Here is a 14,706-nt window from a genome sequence, read left to right as displayed (position 1 = left end):
GGTGTGATCTGACAGGAGCCTTTCAGCCTCTGCAATGTAGTCAATCTTTGCAGCCTCTCTCCTGTTTTCCTGCTCTCTTGTTTTTACAGTACTTTTGGGATAAAGGCTTTCACCCCTATTGGATGGCTGCCCTGAATGTGGACTTTACACAGCATTTTTTATCTCCTCCACTTGTAGTGTCACTACACGGACTCATGTCTTTTTAATATCAATGGAAATTTCCTAAATCTATTTCTGTACATAACTGTTTATATGGATACAACTGTCACTATTTTGCGCCGATAACTTGTTACATAGCTTATTTAGCTGCCTGTGGTAGTGATAGGATCAGGAAAACACCACCAACCTTCTACAGGTAGCTTTAGCTGAACACTGTGCAGAGGTGCCACTACACTAACTTGTAGTTTTAGCTGAACACTGTGCAGAGGTCACACTAAACTATCTTGTAGCTTTAGCTGAACACTGTGCAGAGGTCGCACTACACTAACTTGTAGCTTTAGCTGAACACTGTGCAGAGGTCGCACTACACTAACTTGTAGCTTTAGCTGAACACTGTGCAGAGGTCGCACTACACTAACTTGTAGCTTTAGTTGAACACTGTGCAGAGAACGCACTACACTAACTTGTAAATAATGTAGCTGCCTGCACTAGTGATAGGATCAGAAAAACACCACCAATCTTCTACAGTTAGCTTTAGCTGAAGACTGTGCAGAGGTCACACTACACTAACTTGTAGCTTTAGCTGAACACTGTGCAGAGGTCGCACTACACTAAAATGTAGCTTTATCTGAACACTGTGCAGAGGTCGCACTACACTAACTTGTAGCTTTAGCTGAACACTGTGCAGAGGTCGCACTTCACTAACTTGTAGCTTTAGCTGAACACTGTGCAGAGGACGCACTACACTAACTTGTAAATAATGTAGCTGCCTGCTGTAGTGATAGGATCAGAAAAATGCCATCAATCTTCTACAGGTAGCATTAGCTGAAGACTGTGCAGAGGTCGCACTGCACTAACTTGTAGCTTTATCTGAACACTGTGCAGAGGTCGCACTACACTAACTTGTAGCTTTAGCTGAAGACTGTGCAGAGGTAGCACTACACTAACTTGTAGCTTTAGCTGAACACTGTGCAGAGGTCGCACTACACTAACTTGTAGCTTTAGCTGAACACTGTGCAGAGGACGCACTACACTAACTTGTAAATAATGTAGCTGCCTGCTGTAGTGATAGGATCAGAAAAATGCCATCAATATTCTACAGGTAGCATTAGCTGAAGACTGTGCAGAGGTCGCACTACACTAACTTGTAGCTTTATCTGAACACTGTGCAGAGGTCGCACTACACTAACTTGTAGCTTTAGCTGAAGACTGTGCAGAGGTAGCACTACACTAACTTGTAGCTTTAGCTGAACACTGTGCAGAGGTCGCACTACACTAACTTGTAGCTTTAGCTGAACACTGTGCAGAGGTCGCACTACACTAAAATGTAGCTTTATCTGAACACTGTGCAGAGGTCGCACTACACTAACTTTTAGCTTTAGCTGAACACTGTGCAGAGGTCGCACTTCACTAACTTGTAGCTTTAGCTGAACACTGTGCAGAGGACGCACTACACTAACTTGTAAATAATGTAGCTGCCTGCTGTAGTGATAGGATCAGAAAAATGCCATCAATCTTCTACAGGTAGCATTAGCTGAAGACTGTGCAGAGGTCGCACTACACTAACTTGTAGCTTTATCTGAACACTGTGCAGAGGTCGCACTACACTAACTTGTAGCTTTAGCTGAAGACTGTGCAGAGGTAGCACTACACTAACTTGTAGCTTTAGCTGAACACTGTGCAGAGGTCGCACTACACTAACTTGTAGCTTTAGCTGAACACTGTGCAGAGGACGCACTACACTAACTTGTAAATAATGTAGCTGCCTGCTGTAGTGATAGGATCAGAAAAATGCCATCAATATTCTACAGGTAGCATTAGCTGAAGACTGTGCAGAGGTCGCACTACACTAACTTGTAGCTTTATCTGAACACTGTGCAGAGGTCGCACTACACTAACTTGTAGCTTTAGCTGAAGACTGTGCAGAGGTAGCACTACACTAACTTGTAGCTTTAGCTGAACACTGTGCAGAGGTCGCACTACACTAACTTGTAGCTTTAGCTGAACACTGTGCAGAGGTCGCACTACACTAACTAGTAGCTTTAGCTGAACACTGTGCAGAGGAGGCACTACACTAACTTGTAAATAATGTAGCTGCCTGCGGTAGTGATAGGATCAGAAAAACGCCATCAATCTTCTACAGTTAGCTTTAGCTGAAGACTGTGCAGAGGTCGCAATACACTAACTTGTAGCTTTATCTGAACACTGTGCAGAGGTCGCACTACACTAACTTGTAGCTTTTTTTTTTAAATCAGAAAGGTTTTTATTTTGCATAAAAAACAAATACATATAGCATACAGATAAATGTGCATAACCTATACATATTTCGGAATTCTCTCAAAGCATTTTATGGGAACAATTATCAGCTACTTAAGATTATTGTAAGACAGTTTCGATTATATCCTATCAGGAATATCACCTATCGTACCCTTATCTTTTAATTATAGTAGATCTAACATGTAATATAATTCGCAAGGAGTATGACTCCAAATAAAGTACAATTTAAGCAAGTACCAGTTATAATAATTTTACCCTTATATGCTGAAAGCTCTAGTGAGCTCCGATCATCTTAGAGTATAAAAATAGAGAACCCGTTGTTTATTTAACAGTAGTATCAAAATCAACTCTACTACATTATAATTCCGACAACCTTGTCTAGATTCGTTATGTTTAGTTCAATATAATATTCATCAGTGGAAAGAAAAATAAAATAGAAGAGAAAGAAAGAAAAATTAGAGAAAAGGAGAGAAAGAAAAAGAAAGATAGGAGCAAAGCAGAACAAAACCCTGCCATACAGTGCCTCATGATATATATTGTCATATATCCCATAGGGGCTGTCTCTTTTTTTAGTTCACACTTCCTTGCATGCGTATAGTTTCTATACAGTAGTCAAGTCTACCTCAACCCAAGAGTAACCTATCTTTAATTAATTGGTGCGGGGCCAAACCTGGAACGTCTAACCACGCTTGCCATATGGAGAGGAATTTTTGTGGAGCCTTCCTATGTTGGTAAGTAATTTTTTCTCTTATTAGGAGCCTGTTCACGCTGTCTATCCATTGCCTTCTGGTGGGAACTCGCGGGGTAATCCACAACTGGGCAATTAGTTTCTTCGCTATGTATAGTAGACGAATAAGCGCTATACGTGTAGGTGGGGGTGCTAGCTCTTCATCTATTCCCCCCAGTACACAGACCACTGGAGTTCTCTCAAGAGGTATCATATATACTTCTGAAATCGTGTCCAGTACTTCCTTCCAATATCTGAATAGCTTGGGGCATTTCCAGATCATGTGGAGTAAGTCTCTATGATCCCGTTCACATTTTGGGCACAGGGGTGAGTCCCTAATTCCCCATCTATAAAGTTGAAGGGGGGTTCTATACGCCCTATGTAGTAGGTAGAGGTGTGAAAGTTTCTGGGATGCAGAAATTGATACCAGGGGGGCATTCATAAGGCATATATCCCAACTGTCTCCGTCCATTTCTCCTATATCCTCCTCCCACCGCTGTCTGCATGGTAGTCTAGAGTCATCTTGTATTCATGTTATAAGTGTATTATAGCATCTAGATATCATGCCCTTTTTACCTTCATCCATAAATACATCTTGTATAATCGGATGTTCTGTTTGTTGGGTCCTGACAGTTCTATTCTGGGTTTGTAAGGCATGTCGCAGTTGGAGGTATTTATAAAAATTATTGCATGGGATCCCAAACTCTGTCTGAATCTGCTGGAATGATTTAAGAGTATTATCTTGGTATAATTGTGAGATATATTTGATGCCTGCTTCCTCCCAGCTCTTGAAGCCTTTTAGTTTTTGTATTTCTTTCAGTTGTCTATTTCGCCAGAGAGGTGTGCTGGACAGAAAGCCCGTGATGCCTATTAGTTTTTTGACATAGGCCCAAAGTGAAATCAATAATTTAACTGTAGGATCTTCCGGAGCTAAGTGCAGGAATCCCGCCTCCAAATTTGCCAGTGCTGAATAGCCATTGTCTTTTAGTATTACAAGTCTACGAATCGGGTCTTTCGGATCCAGCAAGCCCCATCCTCCTAGTTGTTGTAGCTGGGAGGCAAGATAATACATCCTGGGATGAGGGACTGCAAGTCCCCCCTCATCTTTGCCATATTGTAATGTTGATAGTTTTATCCTCGCTATTTTTTTTCTCCATATGAGTTCTCTGAATTGGGTCTCTATTCTATCAAACCATTTTTTAGATATCCATACCGGGGAATTGTTAAAAATATAGAGCAGTTGTGGTGCCCAGACCATTTTAATAAGGTTAATTCTACCAACAACGGACAGGGGTAGTTTACACCAGGCCCTGCTTTTTTCCCGGAATTTAGCTAACAAGGGTGTTAGGTTCTGTTCAACATAAGTGGCTGGGTTAGGGGTCACCTGGATCCCTAGGTAGCGGAATGAGCTTACTTATTGTATCATCTCTGCACCTAGTGGTAATGGGGTGTTCAGGGGGTCAAGCGGCATCAGCACTGACTTATCCCAGTTAATGGAGAAGCCCGATAATTCCCCAAAGTCCTTAATGAGGGACATAACTGTTTGTAGTGTATCTTTTGTGTCTCCTAAATAGAGCAGGGTATCATCTGCGTACATGGACACTACGTCTTTATTCATACCTCTTTGGAATCCCGCTATTCCAGAGTCACCTCTAATTTTTGCTCCCAGAGGTTCCAGAGCCAAGGCAAACAGCAGGGGTGACAATGGGCACCCCTGTCTGGTGCCTCTAAATAAAGGAAAAGGTTCTGAAAGTTCCCCATTAATCCATATCCTGGCTGTGGGCGCAGCATACAAAAGCTGTACCCATCGAATAAATGTATCTCCCAGTCCCATGTTCTGCAGCGTTTTCCACAGGTAAGGCCACTCGACACTGTCGAAGGCCTTAGCTGCGTCCAGTGAGAAAATTGCTCTATTGCCTGTATTGTCCACTGGGAGCTGTAAGTTCAGGAATAATCGTCTTATATTTTGGGCCGTGGATCTCATGGGGATGAACCCGGATTGGTCTGTATGTACTATTTTATGAATTACTTTGGCCAATCTGTTTGCTAACATCCGAGCCAGCAACTTGATATCAGATGTGAGCAATGAAATGGGTCTATAGCAGTGGTTCTCAACTCCAGTCCTCAGGACCCACCAACAGGCCAGATTTTAAGTATTACCTTGGGGAGATTCAGACTAGAATACTGCAATCACTGAGCAGCAAATGATATTACCTGTGATGTATTTCAGTTATCTTGCAAACCTGGCCTGTTGGTGGGTCCTGAGGACAGGAGTTGAGAACCACTGGTCTATAGGATCCAGGGGAATTCGCATCTTTACCCGGTTTTAATATAACAATAATGATCGCCTCATTCATCGAGCTGGGCAATGAACCCTCCTTTAATGCCTCATTGTAAACTTTCAGTAGTGTGGGGAGCATGGAGTCAGCGTAGCGTTTATATATCTCTGATGGGAGACCATCTATACCTGGTGCTTTATTGTTTTTAGTTTGAGATAGGGCGATATCTAGTTCTTCTGCAGTTAAAGGGGCATTAAGCATGATCCTATCTTCTATTGGCAGACTGGGGAGTTCACAGCTATCTAAGAAGTCTGTTATTGCACTGTCAGTGGGTGTAACTTTAGAAGTATAGAGATCAGCATAGAAATCACCAAAGACCGTCAGGATATCAGGAGTAGAGCACTTCAGAGCGCCCTGTGCATCGCAGATGGCGGAGATGAGAGAGGACGATTGTTGAGACCGTGCCATTACTGCAAGCATATGGCCAGTCGTCTCTCCCTCCTCAAAATGTGATTGTTGCAGAAAAAAACGTTTGTTCTCCACCAGCTGCAACGCCAGTTGCCCAGACATGGTCTGTGCACTCAACCACGCCCTCTTAGTGTCTCCTGTGGGGTCATTAATATAATCGTTTTCAGTCTCGGTGACTCTATTTCATACCAATAGTTCCCAAGCCTTGGTGTCATTTTTAATCCGTGATATTGTTTTGATAAGTTGTCCTCTCAAAAAGGCCTTCGCTGCATCCCAGACCACCCCCAGCTTAGCCGTACCAATATTATCCTGTAGAAACAGTGTAAGTGCTCTGCCTATAGGGTCTGGCTCGGCAAACAGCGAGAGCCAGAAGGGATTAAGTTTCCATATTGGCCGTCTGTATCTACTTGGTAATGAGATGGTCACCCAAAGTGCCGAGTGGTCAGATATATGCCCGTCTGCATAACCAGATTCCTCTATTAAGTGTAGCATCTTGTCATTCCCAAGGCCCAAATCTATTCTGGATGACCCGTCATGTGAGGCTGAGTGGCAGGAGTATTTTTTATCGTTTGGATGTCTGGATCTCCAGACATCTATAAGCCCCGCTTCTTCAAGTATTCTGGCAAAGGGGGTACTACCTTTCACCTGAGATGTGCTAGCAGTAGGTACAGGAAATTTATCCTTGAGAGGATTTAAAAAATTATTGCAGTCCCCCATTGCCAGTAAGGGTACTTCTGGGTATTGGGCCATAAAACCTGCCAGGTGTCTGATAACCTCTGAGTTATACGGTGGGGGTATATAGATGCTAGCAAGAATACATCTAAGGCCTGTAATTGAGCATAGAAGAAAAACATATCTACCAGCCGGGTCAATGCGTTTTCTAATGCAATTGAATTGAATATCTTTTCTGAACAGTATACTTGCTCCCCTTGAGTAAGTGGAGTGGGTCGCATGAAACTGGTTAGTATACAATCGTGGACTAAGGCTGGGGGGAGGGTCCGCAGAGAAATGGGTCTCCTGTAGGCAAACCACCCCCGCATTCAGCGACTTGAGATGTCTAAGGACCGCCACTCTTTTAGCTGGATTTCCCAGTCCTCTGACATTCCAAGTCACAATGGTCAATTTAGCCATCCCCATCTTGTTTCAGGAGCATTGACCAGGCCAGCATAACTCTTATCAGACCTTATAGGTTATACAATAACATATTATCTGGAAGGGGGGGTGAGCCCCCTCTCCCCAAATCATGCTTGGTTACTCCTTTCAGAGAACATTTAGGTATCTGTAGACATGGAACCATGTTGCAAGGCAAAGAGAAATATACTAGCAGGTTAGTGTATAAGTACAGAAGACAGTAAATTGTTGACTTAATGCATGTTACTCTGTATGGCAAGAATCTAAAGGTCAGCAGTTCGCACAGCCACATGGCTGCAGTGTTAACTTTTCCCACACAACAGGTGTGGGGGGGTAGAAGCCTTGAAAACTCCTAGTTAACCAGTAGGTTAGTTCCCGTAGGGGTTTCACAGCTACGGTAGGCACGTATTTCTTCATTAGTTGCAGACAAAAATGTGGGAAAAAAAGGGGGCAGAAGGAACAAAAAAGTGGGGGGGAGGGTGAAACAAACAAATAGTTCTCCTAGACCGCCTGAACATCGGATATGAGAGTAGGAACTGTCCTCCTTAAACAACAATCTTGAATCTTGAGGCCTCCTCATGGCCCAGGAATCTATTCCAGCAAAAATAGACCGGGTCTTGCCAGGTTATTGCATGACTAGGACTTATCGCTTAAGCAGGGACATCTCTTTGTGGTCTGGCAGCTTTAAGGGCCCTATCCTCACGATCTAGCCATTGAGCCGCCATGTCCGGGCGTTCAAAAAAGCATCGCATATGGCAAGTTAAGGTCTCTTAATCTTCGTTTGACATCCATAAACTTTGCTCGCTGCTTCTGGAGTTCAGCCGAAAAATCCGGAAACAGGGAAATTTTGGAGTTTTCAATATTCAGCTTACCTCCCATGGTTCTGGCTTTAGCAAGGATGGCATCTCTGTCTTTGTAGTTTAAGAGCTTAAACAGAAAAGCACGAGGGTGATTGCCAGGGGGTAGTGGACGAGATGGCACTCTATGCGCTCTCTCCACCGCAAATAGTGGAGAGAAAGCTTCTTTTCCAAATGTAGTGAGGAGCCATTGTTCGATGAAAGTGACCGGGTCTTTACCCTCTATCCTTTCTGGGAATCCTAAGGCGCGTACATTGTTGCGGCGCATGCGATTTTCCAAATCATCTAAGCGTGCTGCATGCTGATCTGTAAGATGGCAGTTATACTTTAAATCTCTCTGCATGTGTACTAAATCATCTTCAATTACACTGACCCTGCTCTCCACTGCAGCTGTGCGCTCTCTTAGCTTTTGCATATCCTGTCTCACAAAGGATATCTCAGCCTTAACACCTTTCACTTCATCAGTCAGGGTTGAGATGGATCTGTTACATATAGTCACTGCAGAGAGAATGTCTCTGAGAGTGGGTTCTGCATTATCCAGGGGCATGATTGGTGTCTGAGTGCCCTGATAGGAATGTGATACTGTACTCACTGCAGCCCAGTCAGCAGGGGATCCAGCGCCATCCTCCAGTGGAATAGTGTTATCCATCTCCAGCTGGCTTCCTTCTTCTTCACTGAGGTCAGATGTGGGTGATGGTAGTTCTTTTGATGATTTATTGCCAAACAGGAGTTTCTGTGCAGCCTCCTTATATTTTTCCTTTTGTGATCGCTGTGGCAAAGCGCCATATTGGGCCTGTGCTGCGGGCGGGCCGCCACCATCCTTGCCCCGTTTTGGCATGTTTTGTGGCCGCAAATCGGTCGGGTGAACGGGTCTGCTGAGGCCCAGATAGCATGCGGTTCCGATCGGAGGTATCAGCGGGCTGGATGGGTGATCCAAAGGATGATTACCAGGATTTTCGGCGGAGCTGAGGAGAAGTGCGTCCTGCTACATGCGCTGCCTGGCCACGCTCCCTAACTTGTAGCTTTAGCTGAACACTGTGCAGAGGTCACACTACACTAACTTGTAGCTTTAGCTGAAAACTGTGAGGAGGACACACTACACTAACTTGTAGCTTTAGGTGAACACTATGCAGAGCTCGCTAAAAAAATCTTGTAGCTTATTTAGCTGCCTGCGGTAGTGATAGGATCAGGAAAACACCACCAACCTTCTGCAGGTAGCTTTAGGTGAACACTGTGCAGAGCTCACAAAAAATAACTTGTAGCTTATTTAGCTGCCTGCAGTAGTGATAGGATCAGGAAAACACCACCAACCTTCTACAGGTAGCTTTAGGTGAACACTGTGCAGAGTTCGCAAAAAACTAACTTGTAGCTTATTTAGCTGCCTGTGGTAGTGATAGGATCAGGAAAACACCACCAACCTTCTACAGGTATCTTTAGCTGAACACTGTGCAGAGGTCGCACTACACTAACTTGTAGTTTTAGCTGAACACTGTGAGGAGGAAGGACTATCCTAACTTGTAGCTTTAGCTGAACACTGTGCAGAGGTCACACTAAATTAACTTGTAGCTTTAACTGAACACTGTGAGGAGCACGCACTACACTAACTTGTAGTTTTAGCTGAAAACTGTGCAGAGGTCGCACTACATTAACTTGTAGCTTTAGTTGAACACTGTGCAGAGGACGCACTACACTAACTTGTAAATAATGTAGCTGCCTGCAGTAGTGATAGGATCAGAAAAACACCACCAATCTTCTACAGTTAGCTTCAGCTGAAGACTGTGCAGAGGTCACACTACACTAACTTGTAGCTTTAGCTGAACACTGTGCAGAGGTCGCACTACACTAACTTGTAGTTTTAGCTGAACACTGTGAGGAGGAAGGACTATCCTAACTTGTAGCTTTAGCTGAACACTGTGCAGAGGTCACACTAAATTAACTTGTAGCTTTAACTGAACACTGTGAGGAGCACGCACTACACTAACTTGTAGTTTTAGCTGAAAACTGTGCAGAGGTCACACTAAACTAACTTGTAGCTTTAGCTGAACACTGTGCACAGGTTGCACTACACTAACTTGTAGCTTTAGCTGAACACTGTGCAGAGGTTGCACTACACTAACTTGTAGCTTTAGCTGAACACTGTGCAGAGGTCGCACTACATTAACTTGTAGCTTTAGTTGAACACTGTGCAGAGGACGCACTACACTAACTTGTAAATAATGTAGCTGCCTGCAGTAGTGATAGGATCAGAAAAACACCACCAATCTTCTACAGTTAGCTTCAGCTGAAGACTGTGCAGAGGTCACACTACACTAACTTGTAGCTTTAGCTGAACACTGTGCAGAGGTCGCACTACACTAAAATGTAGCTTTATCTGAACACTGTGCAGAGGTCGCACTACACTAACTTGTAGCTTTAGCTGAACACTGTGCAGAGGACGCACTACACTAAATTGTAAATAATGTAGCTGCCTGCAGTAGTGATAGGATCAGAAAAACACCACCAATCTTCTACAGTTAGCTTCAGCTGAAGACTGTGCAGAGGTCACACTACACTAACTTGTAGCTTTAGCTGAACACTGTGCAGAGGTCGCACTACACTAACTTGTAGTTTTAGCTGAACACTGTGAGGAGGAAGGACTATCCTAACTTGTAGCTTTAGCTGAACACTGTGCAGAGGTCACACTAAATTAACTTGTAGCTTTAACTGAACACTGTGAGGAGCACGCACTACACTAACTTGTAGTTTTAGCTGAAAACTGTGCAGAGGTCACACTAAACTAACTTGTAGCTTTAGCTGAACACTGTGCACAGGTTGCACTACACTAACTTGTAGCTTTAGCTGAACACTGTGCAGAGGTTGCACTACACTAACTTGTAGCTTTAGCTGAACACTGTGCAGAGGTCGCACTACATTAACTTGTAGCTTTAGTTGAACACTGTGCAGAGGACGCACTACACTAACTTGTAAATAATGTAGCTGCCTGCAGTAGTGATAGGATCAGAAAAACACCACCAATCTTCTACAGTTAGCTTCAGCTGAAGACTGTGCAGAGGTCACACTACACTAACTTGTAGCTTTAGCTGAACACTGTGCAGAGGTCGCACTACACTAAAATGTAGCTTTATCTGAACACTGTGCAGAGGTCGCACTACACTAACTTGTAGCTTTAGCTGAACACTGTGCAGAGGACGCACTACACTAAATTGTAAATAATGTAGCTGCCTGCAGTAGTGATAGGATCAGAAAAATGCCATCAATCTTCTACAGGTAGCATTAGCTGAAGACTGTGCAGAGGTTGCACTACACTAACTTGTAGCTTTAGCTGAACACTGTGCAGAGGTAGCACTACACTAACTTGTAGCTTTAGCTGAACACTGTGCAGAGGTCGCACTACACTAACTTGTAGCTTTAGCTAAACACTGTGCAGAGGTCTCACTACACTAACTAGTAGCTTTAGCTGAACACTGTGCATAGGACACACTACACTAACTTGTAAATAATGTAGCTGCCTGCGGTAGTGATAGGATCAGAAAAACGCCATCAATCTTCTACAGTTAGCTTTAGCTGAAGACTGTGCAGAGGTCGCACTACACTAACTTGTAGCTTTATCTGAACAATGTGCAGAGGTCGCACTACCCTAACTTGTAGCTTTAGCTGAACACTGTGCAGAGGTTGCACTACACTAACTTGTAGCTTTAGCTGAACACTGTGCAGAGGTCGCACTACATTAACTAGTAGCTTTAGCTGAACACTGTGCAGAGAACGCACTACACTAACTTGTAAATAATGTAGCTGCCTGCGGTAGTGATAGGATCAGAAAAACGCCATCAATCTCCTACAGTTAGCTTTAGCTGAAGACTGTGCAGAGGTCGCACTACACTAACTTGTAGCTTTAGCTGAACACTGTGCAGAGGTCGCACTACACTACCTTGTAGCTTTTAACTGAACACTGTGCAGAGGTCGCACTACACTAACTCATAGCTTTAGCTGAACACTGTGCAGAGGTCACACTACACTAACTTGTAGCTTTATCTGAACACTGTGCAGAGGTCACACTACACTAACTTGTAGCTTTAGCTGAACACTGTGCAGAGGACGCACTACACTAACTTGTAAATAATGTAGCTGCCTGCGGTAGTGATAGGATCAGAAAAACACCACCAATCTTCTACAGGTAGCTTTAGCTGAAGACTGTACAGAGGTCACACTACACTAACTTGTAGTTTTAGCTGAACACTGTGCAGAGGTCACACTTAACTATCTTGTAGCTTTAGCTGAACACTGTGCAGAGGTCGCACTACACTAACTTGTAGCTTTAGCTGAACACTGTGCAGAGGTCGCACTACACTAACTTGTAGCTTTAGCTGAAAACTGTGCAGAGGTCGCACTACACTAACTTGTAGCTTTAGTTGAACACTGTGCAGAGAACGCACTACACTAACTTGTAAATAATGTAGCTGCCTGCACTAGTGATAGGATCAGAAAAACACCACCAATCTTCTACAGTTGGCTTTAGCTGAAGACTGTGCAGAGGTCACACTACACTAACTTGTAGCTTTAGCTGAACACTGTGCAGAGGTCGCACTACACTAAAATGTAGCTTTATCTGAACACTGTGCAGAGGTCGCACTACACTAACTTGTATCTTTAGCTGAACACTGTGCAGAGGTCGCACTTCACTAACTTGTAGCTTTAGCTGAACACTGTGCAGAGGACGCACTACACTAACTTGTAAATAATGTAGCTTCCTGCTGTAGTGATAGGATCAAAAAAATGCCATCAATCTTCTACAGGTAGCATTAGCTGAAGACTGTGCAGAGGTCGCACTACATTAACTTGTAGCTTTATCTGAACACTGTGCAGAGGTCGCACTACACTAACTTGTAGCTTTAGCTGAAGACTGTGCAGAGGTAGCACTACACTAACTTGTAGCTTTAGCTGAACACTGTGCAGAGGTCGCACTAAACTAACTTGTAGCTTTAGCTGAACACTGTGCAGAGGTTGCACTACACTAACTTTTAGCTTTAGCTGAACACTGTGCAGAGGTCGCACAACACTAACTTGTAGCTTTAGCTGAACACTGTGCAGAGGTCGCACTACACTAACTTGTAGCTTTAGTTGAACACTATGCAGAGGACGCACTACACTAACTTGTAAATAATGTAGCTGCCTGCAGTAGTGATAGGATCAGAAAAACACCACAAATCTTCTACAGTTAGCTTCAGCTGAAGACTGTGCAGAGGTCACACTACACTAACTTGTAACTTTAGCTGAACACTGTGCAGAGGTCGCACTACACTAAAATGTAGCTTTAGCTGAATACTGTGCAGAGGTCGCACTACACTAACTTGTAGCTTTAGCTGAACACTGTGCAGAGGACGCACTACACTAACTTGTAAATAATCTAGCTGCCTGCTGTAGTGATAGGATCAGAAAAATGCCATCAATCTTCTACAGGTAGCATTAGCTGAAGACTGTGTAGAGGTCGCACTACACTAACTTGTAGCTTTATCTGAACACTGTGCAGAGGTCGCACTACACTAACTTGTAGCGTTAGCTGAACACTGTGCAGAGGTAGCACTACACTAACTTGTAGCTTTAGCTGAACACTGTGCAGAGGTCACAATACACTAACTTGTAGCTTTAGCTAAACACTGTGCAGAGGTCTCACTACACTAACTAGTAGCTTTAGCTGAGCATTGTGCAGAGGACACACTACACTAACTTGTAAATAATGTAGCTGCCTGCGGTAGTGATAGGATCAGAAAAAAGCCATCAATCTTCTACAGTTAGCTTTAGCTGAAGACTGTGCAGAGGTCGCACTACACTAACTTGTAGCTTTAGCTGAACACTGTGCAGAGGTCGCACTACACTAACTTGTAGCTTTTAACTGAACACTGTGCAGAGGTCGCACTACACTAACTCATAGCTTTAGCTGAACACTGTGCGGAGGTCGCACTACACTAACTTGTAGCTTTATCTGAACACTGTGCAGAGGTCACACTACACTAACTTGTAGCTTTAGCTGAACACTGTGCAGAGGACGCACTACATTAACTTGTAAATAATGTAGCTGCCTGCGGTAGTGATAGGATCAGAAAAACACCATCAATCTTCTACAGGTAGCTTTAGCTGAAGACTGTACAGAGGTCACACTACACTAACTTGTAGCTTTAGCTGAACACTGTGCATAGGTCGCACTACACTAACTTGTAGCTTTATCTGAACACTGCGCAAAAGTCGCACTACACTAACTTGTAGCTTTATCTGAACACTGTGCAGAGGTCGCACTACACTAACTTGTAGCTTTAGTTGAACACTGTGCAGAGGACGCACTACACTAACTTGTAAATAATGTAGCTGCCTGCAGTAGTGATAGGATCAGAAAAACACCACCAATCTTCTACAGTTAGCTTTAGCTGAAGACTGTGCAGAGGTCACACTACACTAACTTGTAGCTTTAGCTGAACACTGTGCAGAGGACGCACTTCACTAAAATGTAGCTTTATCTGAACACTGTGCAGAGGTCGCACTACACTAACTTGTAGCTTTAGCTGAACACTGTGCAGAGGTCGCACTACACTAACTAGTAGCTTTAGCTGAACACTGTGCAGAGGAAGCACTACACTAACTTGTAAATAATGTAGCTGCCTGCGGTAGTGATAGGATCAGAAAAACTCCATCAATCTTCTACAGTTAGCTTTAGCTGAAGACTGTGCAGAGGTCGCACTACACTAACTTGTAGCTTTATCTGAACACTGTGCAGAGGTCGCACTACACTAACTTGTAGCTTTAGCTGAACAATGTG

The sequence above is a fragment of the Aquarana catesbeiana genome, linkage group LG11, assembly GCF_042186555.1.
Source record: "Aquarana catesbeiana isolate 2022-GZ linkage group LG11, ASM4218655v1, whole genome shotgun sequence".
In the NCBI taxonomy this organism is placed as follows: Eukaryota; Metazoa; Chordata; class Amphibia; order Anura; family Ranidae; genus Aquarana; species Aquarana catesbeiana.
Note: the sequence above shows the minus strand (reverse complement) of the source record.